The following is a 12,624-nucleotide window of genomic DNA, read 5'->3' as shown; positions in this document are numbered from 1 at the left end:
ACATTTAAAATTGAGAAAGTAAGAAAAAGCTTAAAGCTTTAAATATTAATATTTTTTTTAAAGAAAGCTTATGAAGGAGAAGTCAACAAACAGGCTGTCCCCCCCCTCTTTTTTTAACAAAAAGAAAACGGTGCCAAATTACTCTCTCTCCTCCCAAATTGGGAGATGCTCAAAGCACGAACCAAATCCTGAATACTCCTCCTCAATCTCAGCAAAAGACTCCAGCAATCTCCCCCTTTTCTTAGTTTGACAAGAGGCCTAGATTAGAGCAAGATCATCTGAGAGCCTAGCGAATCAGCCATGGCATCTCTGGCAACCTCTCTAGACCTCAAAGGTCAGATCACCAACATCAAATTGCATCTTGAAAGCTTCTAGATTGTTGGATTTCCAAGATACCCTCCACAAAGAGCTCATTTTCTTAGCCACAACCCATAAACCCCTTCTTCTTCAATTTAACTATAAATATGGGCCATGAGGAGCCATTGGGGGGGTAGACTGATCAAAGAGAAGAGGCCAAGAGTATAAAGCAAGAGGGAGTGGGACAAGAGAGGCGTGAGGATGGAAATTCTTATCATGAGGACAAGGAGAATGCTTCGCTAGCTCTTGGAACCAAATCCCCCATCCCTTCTACCTTCACTTCCCTGTAAAATCAAGACTCTGCTCGATTTTTTCTCAATTCCCAGTAATCACCATCCCCCATCAGTCCGATTGTGACAACCCTTGAGCTCTATTGCCAAAATCTCCTCTACAATCTCATCATTAAAGACCATGGTCTCAAAGAAGAAAATAACAAAGGTCGCTAAGGTAGGAGCTGTCAATAACGCCATGAATACGACCACTACAAAATGGGGAGTACTAGGATTACAAACGAAGGTGCGAATACCATCAAGCAAGCACTCGTGGTAGATCCCCAAGTGGCTAGAAGATCATCATCCTATGAGTTGGTAATAAAAGCTGCATTCGTAAAATAGGACTTTTTTTAATCTCCTACATAAAATCTTTCAAAGAAATTCTTAACCACAAATTCCAAGGGATAATTTGGGTTTGTACTAGATGTTCCAAGAAGAAGTACAAGGAAGGTACCGTGTTCCTAGAAGACTTAGGATTTTGATTTGTATTGAACTAACGAAACCTTTGATGGATAAACACAAACATTAATTATGAAAAAAAAGGGCATTGAAGTGTAATTGTTAAAAGAGTACTTTTCGTCATAAAACTAACCAATATTTTTTTTACTCACAAGCAAAGACCCATGAACTCCGTTTAGAAAAGAAAAGACCATCATAGGAATTGTTATCAAAAATACAATTCTTATTTAGATTCAATCCAGACTAGATCCCAAGGGGAGGGTAATCCAAGAAGATTATTGGAAGATATTGCCACTTACACTAAGTTTTGCCTTGATATTATTATTTTTGGAAGGAAAGAATTGTCTCATAAATAAATTTGTTAAAAGTTTACATATAATGCATTTCAAAATAAGATGTTTGTGATTGTAAGCTAGATAATAATCTTTCCACGATCCAAGTGTTGTCCAAACAGACTACCTCTCGAAAAATGGCTATAACTTTTAACACGTGTGCAAAGGAGCTACTTTCTAATTTAAATCAAAGCCAAGGATGTGCTCTTTAAGATGAGCTATCAAGCACTCCGTTAGAATCAAGATAGAATATTCTTTTGTGGTTGTACAAAACTATTTATCAACCTATAAATGCCCTATTTTAGTGTTTCAACCACTTGTAGGTTCAAAGTAAGATGTATACATCCTGTAACAACCTCCATATGACCTAGTGGAACTTAAAGTAACCTACAATGACCTGTAATAGACCTATATATCCCCTATAATAACTTGCAATACCTATAAATGGATGGGAATCACCCCCAAAATAGCCTCTAGTACCTTGTTTTGCCTATAAATTCTTGCAACTTGTTCTTGAATGTCAAAATAACCTATAAACCCTATAGGACAATCAAGAAACACCATGTTTTGTTGCTCTTTATCTCAAGTCTTCAAAGTCTTCAATGCTCTATTCAAGATACTTATGAGGGATAAAGTGGCATGACAAGCTCCCTACACGGGCTCCAAATCACCGAGAGAAGGGCAAAGTTTCCCTTGGGCTGGTTGGTTGCAGCCCTTTAGGATCTTGGATAGTGAGGGAGGGTCACCTATCTTTTGTCCCACTATTTCCCCTGGCATCCACCTTTTTCCTCAGTGGGAATATTCATTGTGGTGGCAAGAGCAAAATAATGTAAGAAAACAAGGATGATATGGATTTCTGGAATTGAAGCCTTCAGCCTAATGAAGTACATGGATCAATTGGAAAAAGAGAATTGAAATGGAAAATGGGATGAGGGCTTATTGTTGCATTTCAATGACTCATTAATTGCATTAGCTTGCCCTTTTACAATATATTTTTTCCAAATAAAGATCCAAGCACAAATTAGGGTATTCAATGAAAGCATGAAAACATTGAAATATGGTTGTAATTCAATTGGATTTAATGCAAACAATTGATCAAAAAGATTAAATCAATCTAAAAGGGGCATCTATACCTGACTTGTGGTACATTAAAAGCCTATGAAGAACATAAACTCCCATCAATGAGTGGATCAATTGGATTAAGAGAGATTTCAAAGATTAGATGAGTAGATTATCTCTTTCAAAGATTGAAGAAAATTGATGAATCAATATAAATTAAGCTTCAGCCAAATCAAGGTAAAATGAAAGCCCCAAATCTCTCCATAAAGCTCCATATTCTCAATTTCCAGTGATCGATTCAATCTAATGCTTATAAAGTGTAAAATCCTTGCAATAGAAGAGACTTTAGTCCTTTTGAAAGCTCACTGATAAGAAATTTAAGCTTAATGTATGAAACCCCCAAAGGATTGGCCCATAATGCTCTTTGATGCTTAATCCTCTTCGATGTGTGTAATCTTGGTCCCATTCTTGGAGTGAGGAGTATTGAAGATTAAAAAAATGATAAATGTTGAAGATGATGAGAGCGTCAAGCTATTAGCTATGGCTATCCTCCTATGGTCTAGGGCTTTTTATGAAGAGGATGAAGAAATAGAGATCGAATGTTGATAGGGCTTGTTGAGGAACCAAATGATTGTTGAGTATTTGAAGCACAAACGAGAGATCACCAAGTAAGAAGTAGAGAATGGACACCAATCAATTCAACATAATTTGCAGTGGCATCTGTGTTGATCATTTTAGCTCCATATCATTCACAAGTTTATCACAAGTATTCTCCTCTTGTTAAGCTTAAACCTAGGAATGCTTTGGGTCAAGTCAAAGACAAGAAAATGATGTTATGAGTAGGAAGAAAGATAGAAGAGTAGTCCACCATGGAAGCTTTATGAAAAAGCTTGAAGAAAGAAGGGAGAAGGAGTCTTTTCAAAAAATAACTAAGACTAGGGTCATGGCTAACTTTAGCAACCTCTTCTTTAGCCAAAATACCTTCCAAAATGGCATGTGTATGGATGACAACTTGCTAATTTTTTTGCCTTGCCTCCAATTTTGCATGCATGTTATGGAATAAGCTCTAGCTATGTTGTCTTCTTTAGCTGAGGGACCTTTGGTCTCTACATCAATCTCCTTCAAGAGTTGTATCACATGTACATGTGTGACCTTGTATTGACTGTATGAATGGGAAAATCTTGGTTAGGATGTGACTAAATGGGATCAAAGACCAATTATGTGATACCACTTGTCAAGGAGGAGACTCACATGGAGAGAAAAGTGTAGAAGAGAGAGAAATGAGGAGAGAGAAGGACTTATGAGGAGAGAGAAATACTAAAATGGGACGAAGGAGGTGAGAGAAGCCATGAAAGCTTAGAGAAGGAGGTGAGATGAAGAGACTATTCTTCTATATTACTAAGCAATGAAAAAGTTACAAGTCTCTTACATCTTAATACCTATATCAGTATGACATCACATTGTTTCACAAATACACTTAAAAATATAACTCTTTCTAGTTAGTTATAGTTTTCACTCTATACAACCTAGTACATAGCACTCTTATTTAAATGAGATAATTATTCACACGATTACTATAAAAATTTTAGAAAACTTATTGCTAGGTATCCATTTCTTGAATTAAAAGGTTCAATTCCATTTCATAATGAAAGTTGATCATGTCTAGTGTATATTTTTAGTATAGAATATAGCTAATCATTTAGGATTTTTCCTCTAAGTTGTTGGGGATAAAGCGCATGTGCCTATGCCATCTTGTATTTACTTCACACACTATCACTACACACATGTACACTACAAGTGGCACACACCCATCACTATCACTTTATTGCTTATTCTTTATTCTTTCAATGACTATTGAATAAGGGAAGGTTGTCACACATTGTGATTGTTGGCTTGATCATGCTTCAACTTGAGCTTCTTCCTTTAACTAGTATCAGAGCATTGATCAAGGATCTTCATTTGCCATTGATTCAACTTGATTTGAATACCTACAGTCTATGGCTTCAACTTCAAAGTTATGCATTTGATCTTCCTCGCTTCTTAACTTGTTCTTGCCTCTTAATACTTGCTTTAGGTTTGCAATAGGCCTTGTTCATTAGTACTTGACCCTCCATACTAAGCAAGTTAACCAACATAGGGGTTACTAGAGCCATCATGATTTGCATCTGTTGTACTACCCCTATTTCCCTAGCTCATTGCATTACTCCTCCAACCCATGTGGCCTTTGGCACTTAGAAATCGACCTTGGCAATCATCTTGAAGCATCCCAATACTTAGATCTTGTGTTTAGGTGCCTATTCGAGTGGAAAAACTCTACCATCTACTACATTCAACAATAGACCTACTATAGCACAGGTTTGTGAAGGGTCTTCATCAAAGTTTGAAGCTTGTCTATGCTTCTCTTCATGCCTATTGGTGCCCAAATCATTATAAATAAGGCAGCAAGCATTTGTCTCAAAAAATATTATGCATGATGCTCGTTGATGCTAAATGGTTATTTTGTTGATCTTCCATGGGAACGCATCCTACGTTCACCAAAATTGAAGTCTGACCTTATTGCCCTGTTTGTCTCTTCAAAATGGATGCTTTTTCTTTTTATTGTCCTCTCTTTTAAGCAACAGTTCCTCTATTATTAATTTTTGAATAATTTTATACAAATTGAATGTGTTTCCATGCAAATGCACCTCTCTCATGCTGGCACTACAATTTCATCTCATAGACATGATCTTTCCCTTCTATCAAATACTTTTCATTTTTAAGTCAGCCTTTCAATGCATGGATTTTCTAGATGATATTTTAGGAGGAGTCTCTTCTCGTTGTATAGCTAGCTAGATAGTTTGCAATAAATGATACTCCAATGGCTCACGACCCTAATGTTAGATAGGAGGTACATGCCCCATAGCCTATTTTGAGATGGTCTATTAGAGAGATAGACATCAATCTAATCAGTTTGCACCATCTACAAATTATGTTATCATGACAGATGTTGGTGAGTCTCTTACCTATGATGAGGCTATACATAGAGGTAATAGTCACTCTTGGGAGAGGGCCATGCACTCAGAGTATGACTCATTACAAAAAAATCATATGTGGGATTCGATTTCTTTGCCAAGTGGAGAGTGTGCTTTGCCATGCAAGTGGGTGTACAAGTTGAAAAGTAACCTTGGACACCCCACACTAGCCTATAAGGCCAAATTGGTTACTAAGGGTTTCAAGTAGGAACATGGTATTGAGAAGCATGTCATCAAAGATGGCAACTAGTTGTGTGTCATAAAAGAGAATTACCCCTTTACTACTATGATCAGGGTCTCTATGGCTATAGTGGTCCACTTTTGTGGTGTTGGATAATCTCCCACTTATTCTCTGATTGATTTTGTTTCCCTTTTGGAATCCCAACCAAATAGCATAGTCTCCCCTTTCATGACTATGAAGTTCATAGAGAATTGGATCTCTGCAATCTTAACCGGCCAAATTTTTAACACTTCGAATGGTCTAACTTTCGTCCCATTAGCTAATGTGACATTAAAACATTCCATTTCTACTGGTGGGTTACCCCAAGCCTATAAAATTGTATGACTTAGAATGCTAGCCCTGCTCCTATGTCAATGATTCCATGCCATGTTGCATCACCTAGTGTAACAACGTATAAGACTGCGTGCATTTTTGTTCCCTCCTAAAAGCATTCACTTATAGGGTCCTTGACCGGGTTTAGAGTTAGGCTTGGTATGTGTGTGCCTACTTGGTGGCTTAGCAAGGTGGCTTCCTTTGGTTGATTAGGCCCTTCAATCCATCTTTTCAGAGCTTTCCACAATGATGGGCTTTACTTAAGGAACTACCCTGTGAAAGTGGCAAGTTCCTCACAAGTCTTTCTAGTTCAAACTCTTCAAAGGGTTGCTGCCAGTGGTTGTGAGAATAGGCTACGTTATTGTGGCAATCTCATTCTACCTTCTTGTGATAGCATCTATAGTGTTAGATTATCATTTGTACCCTTGCACGTAGGAGAACTAGGTAGACTCACAGTCCAAAGTTCATTAATCTCATCCTTGATGAACTAGTTCTACATCCTTTAGGTATGCACGCACCTCTCTTACCCAATCCCTAACCTTATCCATAATCTCCCATTGTTGTTTGGGATTGGGATACTCTGCAACTCATGCACTTCCTTTCTCTCTCGTTTGAGTGGATATTTTGACTTTTGCATTAGTAGCATACTTCCCTTTGGTGAGTGTGGTGGCACTATCTATTTTGAGCATGGGGCTATTGATAAGGTATCCTCCTCAGCAAACAACAAGTGGCAATGTATTGCTTTGCACCTGTACCTACCACAGTTCATACAAGTGCATAGCAAGCATTTGCCTAGAAGGTGGTTCTTCCCACAATGGATGCATTACACATGAGGTCGTGCAAGTCTTCTCAGTAACATATGTATTCCTAGCTTCTTACCCAAGTTTTTTTATGTTGCTTTCTTTTCTCTCAATATATTTTTCTTCTCTCTATTTATCTATTTCGTGTCTTCCCCTCTCTCTCCCTCTTTTCCTCTTTCTTCTTCTTCTTCTACTCTCTCTCTCTCTCTCTCTCTCTCTCTCTCTCTCTCTCTCTCTCTCTCTCTCTCTCCCCTCCTTTTTCCTTTTCTTCTTCTTCTCTTTCTCTCTCTCCCTCTTCATTCTCTCTTTTATTTTTTTCTTTTCTCTCTCTTCTAAATTTTATAGTTTCTCTCTCTATAATTCTCTCTTTTCTTCTTCTTCTTCTTCTTCTTCTTCTTCTTCTTCTTCTCTCTCTTTCTCTCTCTCTCCTTTCTTCCCTTGGAGCTTGGCCAATTCTAGCCTCAGGTTTGCTATTTTTTATGATTGGTCAATACTCTTCCCTTTACCCTAAGTGTCAATGATAGATCATTCACTGTGAATAGTGGTTCTATCACCATAACTAGAAGTGGCACTTACTAGTCTAATGGCTTTGCTTCTTTCCTTTAGCAAGTCATCCACACGTCTTCTTCAAAGATCCTTGCTAGTATGTCCCTTTCTAGACTCAAGTTACTTGTTAGGTCTTTATAGAGCTCCTCATTCCATATTCCATTAATAAACATAGTGGAGATTGCCTTCTTGTTCGAATGCTCAGTCATCAAGACTCTCTTATAGAGGCTCCTAACATGGGTGACATAATCACATATCTCTCCCTTGTCCTTTTGATTGATGTTTATTAGTTTGATAATTAAGTTATCTGTGTACCTTGCTTCAAAAACCCTCTTGATAAAAAGGTATTTCAATGTGTCAAAGTTGTTGCACTATAGATTGGTGAACCAAGTTCGGCTTTTTTTCCGTATATGCAATCCAAAAGCTTGTCCACATTGATCAGGGTCTTGGAGGTTATTGGCCTCATAAGCCTACTAAAATTGTTCCACAAAATTGTATGGGTCAACTCTTGCTATGTATTTCGCAACTTGTTTTGTGACAATTCCGCTCTGAATTGTCCAATAGTTGCTTGTTTAGGAGTTTGGTTGAAGTGAGGTCTACTTCAAGTGCTCATTTTATGCCAACATTAACCCTCAGTCCCATGCACCTTGCAAATACCAAGATGTGTTGCATTTGGTTAAGTTCAACCTCTTTCCTTTGCCTATCGACTCATTGCACTTATGTGAATCTCACAACCTATTACAACATGTCCTTCTCTACCCTTCTTTCCTCTTTTATCTTAGTGATGATCTCATATGTGCTTGTCTGCTTGCATGCACTACTTGCACCTTTAGCTTATTCTATGCTAGGAGCTATTGGATTTTAGTTGGAAAGTTCTAAGGGACAATTCCTAGGTTGCTAGCATTTGATCTTGATAGCAACATGGTCACTTTTTGTTCTTGTGCAACTAAGGTTTCAATACTGCTAATAAGGTTTGGTAGAGCAACAATTTCTCCTATAAGTGACACTTCATCTAGCCACTTGTTGCACTAGGGTTCACTTGACTTATATACTTTACAAGTTTGTTTTGTTGCCTTTTTCCCCTTGTTTTAGTATTGTTGTGCTTCAACTTCATATGATTTTTGGGTTTCGTTTCCTATTTGGTTTCTGGTGATTGGTTGATTCACATGCTTCTTAACATAGCAAATAATCCCTTTCTTACCAAATGTAATTAGCAATGAATGGTGCATATACAAACTTTCCATTATTTCTCAAGGAAAGTGGATGAGTGCAATGTGGATTTCCCTGTAAGGGATGCTAAATCAAACTTTTTTCAATTAATTTTTGTTCAATTGAATTTTCATTCGAAACTTAGCCCAATCACCAAAGCTCAAGAAGTTGTATAGTAGCTCTCGAAAATTGATATCAACTTCGACAATCAAGTCACTTGAGCTTATTACAAGTCTACGTATTGCAAACCCCATTGATTTGAAAGTTAGTTTCACACCTTGTGAATTGGCTTTGTAGTTTGTTTTCCCTAGATCTTAGTTTGAGTTGTCATGGTTTCTTAGAGGGTGATTCAATGTGTTTGGTTAGGTGTAATCTCAAGATTTTTTAAGTGAATTGTGGTTTGTTCTCTTGGCTTACATTTGTTGGTTCCAACTAGGATTCCAATGCCCTTAGTTGGTCTAGCAATTTCAACTAAGAATAGCTTCCCCATGTGTCTAAAAACCGCCAACGAGGGTGTCATAGTCTAGTTATATGTCTACTCTAGTCACAAACTAAGTGCATGTCACAATATGCATGCAAGTGTTGTCAGTTAAATGATGTGGATCTAGGACATGACACAAGCTATGGTGGATCAAAGATGTAAACCAAGTTCATAATGACATGGATAAGTAGAGACAAACTATTACACAAGTGAATTAGGTTCCAAGATAGATTAGCTTGGACTCATAAACACAATCTTGTGTAGAATCGACAATGACAGTCACTTAACTGAAAGTACAAAGCATCATGATATTGTGTTCATTTCATAGTCAAGTACAATGCTTTATAGGCTTTGAGTTGTTCCACCCTCCTCACTGTGCATATGGGATTCAGGACAGCTCCTCTTGGAGCATACATCATTTGTCTATTTCTCAACACATTGTCTTGAGATCTATAGGAGTTGTCTCTAGTGCATGTGCAAGACAAACTACTCTAAGTCCTACCAAGTTACCATAAGATAGTTGGGTCCCTGTGCATCACGTGGCAAGTGTCTGGTATGCATTCTGATTGTATCCTATGCCCACTTATGCAATTGTAGGTCCCCTTTTTAGAATGTCTAAGTTCGTGTGAAACTTAGCCTTGTGAGTGCTACATGCCCTAATGGTCAATTACAACAATGGTTGGCCATTCAAGGAGCCTAAGTTTGGATGTAACTCTATGTACAAGTGGCTTCAATTGTGGCTTTGTGTTCTAAGGTGTGCTTAGGCAGTTGAGTGGCTATCCCACTAGTTACTACACAATTGAGTATGGGTAATGATGTGTGCCTTAGTGTGCATCCAAAGGATTATGCGGCATGATTGCCTAGTGACCCAATTGTGTGGACACTAATGTACCTAGGTACTCACAAACTCTGAAATGTGCTTAGCCTTGGTGTGTAGGAGTTAGGACTAAGTTCATTGAATCTCACATTGGCTTACATAGGTCTTGAAACTTCTTCTCATGCTAGAGAATTATGATCAAGGTGCTCTTGTGTGTGCTCACTAGGCCTTAGTGGGCGTGCCTATGACTAGGACTTTAAGGATTATGCATGATCTGCTTGTGTGCAATGTCTTTAGTGAGGCCATGGTTGGCCACCTCAACCTTTTGCTCATCAGACTACTACGGACAATTAACTTGACTAACCTGCATATGAGAAGATAGAGTGTCACCAATAGGCTTACCATCTTGCATATGAAATCGCTCAAGGACTTTTTGGATATACTCTATCTATGACATATAAAAGAGCCCCTTAGAGCGATCTCACGTGATGTGTATCCCAAGATTATGCAAGATATGTTCCATGTCCTTCATCTCAAAGCTCTTCTTGAGCTGAGTCTTCAAGGCATCCAGCTCATCATGAGCTCTCCTAGCAATAAGCACATTGTCCACATAGAGTACCAAAATCATAAGGCTACCATCATAGCCTTCTTCATATATAAATACAGATCCATAGCACTATGGCTATATCCTTGTGAACACATAAAAGCATCAAACTTGTGGTACCATTTTCTAAGTGCCTACTTAAGGCCATAAAGGCTCTTTCTTAAATTGTACACTAGTTGTTCCCTACCTTTCTCTTCAAAGCCCTTAAATTGTACACTAGTTACTGCATATAGATCTCATCATGCAAGTTCCCATGTCAAAAAACTGCCCTTATATCCGTCTAATAAAGGTCCAAATCTAGCTAAGTAACCAAGGCTAGCATCAAGCATAAGGTCATCATTTTGACCACAAGAGAAAAGATTTCATCGAAATCAACACCATATTCCTACCCCCTCCCAAGAAACAAAGAATCGTCACAATTTTTTTTAAAAAAAATTGGCCCTTAGTTGTCTGTCCTTATTAAGGCTATAGGCATTTGAGAGTGGCCTACTTCACGTGGCCTATTCTGCCCATCAACTTAGGGGTCGGCCATTTAGAAAGGCTTATACATAATAAAATTCAGACGAATGCCTTGCAGCTCAGACACCTTATGGCTGGGATGCCTTGCACTTAATGCCTTGTGGCTTTCGAATGAACGTCGTTTTGCAATTCAAGCTTTATCGCTTGTGCTTTTGGACTTTTCGAACAAATGGCCTAAAGCCTTATGGCTAAGGCTCTTGGCCGGGCATCTTGCTAAGTTCTTCGAGGCTAAGGCTTAGCACCTTATGAGCAACTCGGACGGCACCTTGATGGCTAAGGCTTAAAGCTTGGTCAATTCGGAGGGCCTTCAACGCTAAGGCTTAGTTTAAAAGCCTTACAGCTCCAATGCCAAGGCTTTAAAGCACCTTATGCTAAGGCTTGGAGAGGCATCTCTGGACGACGTTAAGGTTTGAGCCTTACGGCTTGTGGCTTTTCGGACAACTCCTTGCCTCGAACATAAAATGCAAAGGCTCGAGGGCTTCTTAGGATGAGAATCCGGACACCTTGCGTTGGCCATAAAGCGTGAAGGCTCAAGCCTTAGGACGACCCTCGGATGCCCTGTCTCGGACATAAAACCTAAAGGCTCGAACAAAGCATAAACATTTAGCCTTAACACCTTGTCCATTCGGACATGCATCAATCATTTAGCCTTAATGCCTCGTCAATTCAAATAGCCCTCGACGCAAAGGATCAAAGCCTTATGACTTCGGACACCCATCTCCGGGATGCAAAATTCAAAGCGTACTGCTTGACAAGGTCAACTCGGACGGGCATCAATACTAAGGCTCTAGGCCTTCCGAATGCATGTTAACTCAGACGGCCCCTTTGAATGCTGAAGGCACGATGCCTTATAGTCACTCAAATAGCATGCAAAGGCTTAAAGCCTTATCATGGCTCTCGGACGAGCTTCATGCAAGGCTTAGAGCCATAGGAAGAATGGCACGCAAAGGCTTATGGCCTACTCATGGTCGATTTATTGCACTTTGAGCCTTCCGGCTCGGACGGATAGCATTCTTGGGCAGCACACTTCACGCTAAGTCTTAAAACCTTATTGAGGATGGCTAAAGCTAAAAGCCTCATTATGCCAATCGGATTTGCTCTTTGAACGTCACCTTGCACGTCGTTAAGGCTAAAGCCTTATGGTTCATGGGTCCCACACAAATGTCTAGACTCGAACGTGAAGAAGCCTCATGGCTCATGCTTTAAGCCATGCTCATCCATGTATGCTTCTATGGCCAAACCTATCTCTCTCTCATCCTAGTGGATAAGTGGCCTTATAGGTCTTAAACAAAACTCGAAGGCAAGAGATCAAGTACAACAAGAAGTGACAAAAGCACATACAACTTACACCAATGATGAAAATAGTTGACATAGTCTAGACGTCACAATAGCCATACCTAAAAGTCTGAGAAGGGTGGAGTAGACTTTATTCTATCATCTCTGCTCTCCTCCCCAATGCAAGATTCCCAACTAATGCTTTCTCTCGTCTCCCTCTTGCTCTAGGAGAGCAGAGATGATAGAATAAAGTCTATGCCCACCCTTCTCAGACTTTTAGGTATGGCTATTGTGACATCTTCAGGCTATATCAAACTATTTTCATAATTT

The sequence above is a fragment of the Lygodium microphyllum genome, chromosome 7 (genome assembly GCF_053477565.2).
Source record: "Lygodium microphyllum isolate KBCC chromosome 7, Lygodium_microphyllum_v1.1.10, whole genome shotgun sequence".
Taxonomy (NCBI): domain Eukaryota; kingdom Viridiplantae; phylum Streptophyta; class Polypodiopsida; order Schizaeales; family Lygodiaceae; genus Lygodium; species Lygodium microphyllum.
The sequence above is the reverse complement of the archived record's forward strand: the minus strand, read 5'-3'. Positions refer to the sequence as shown.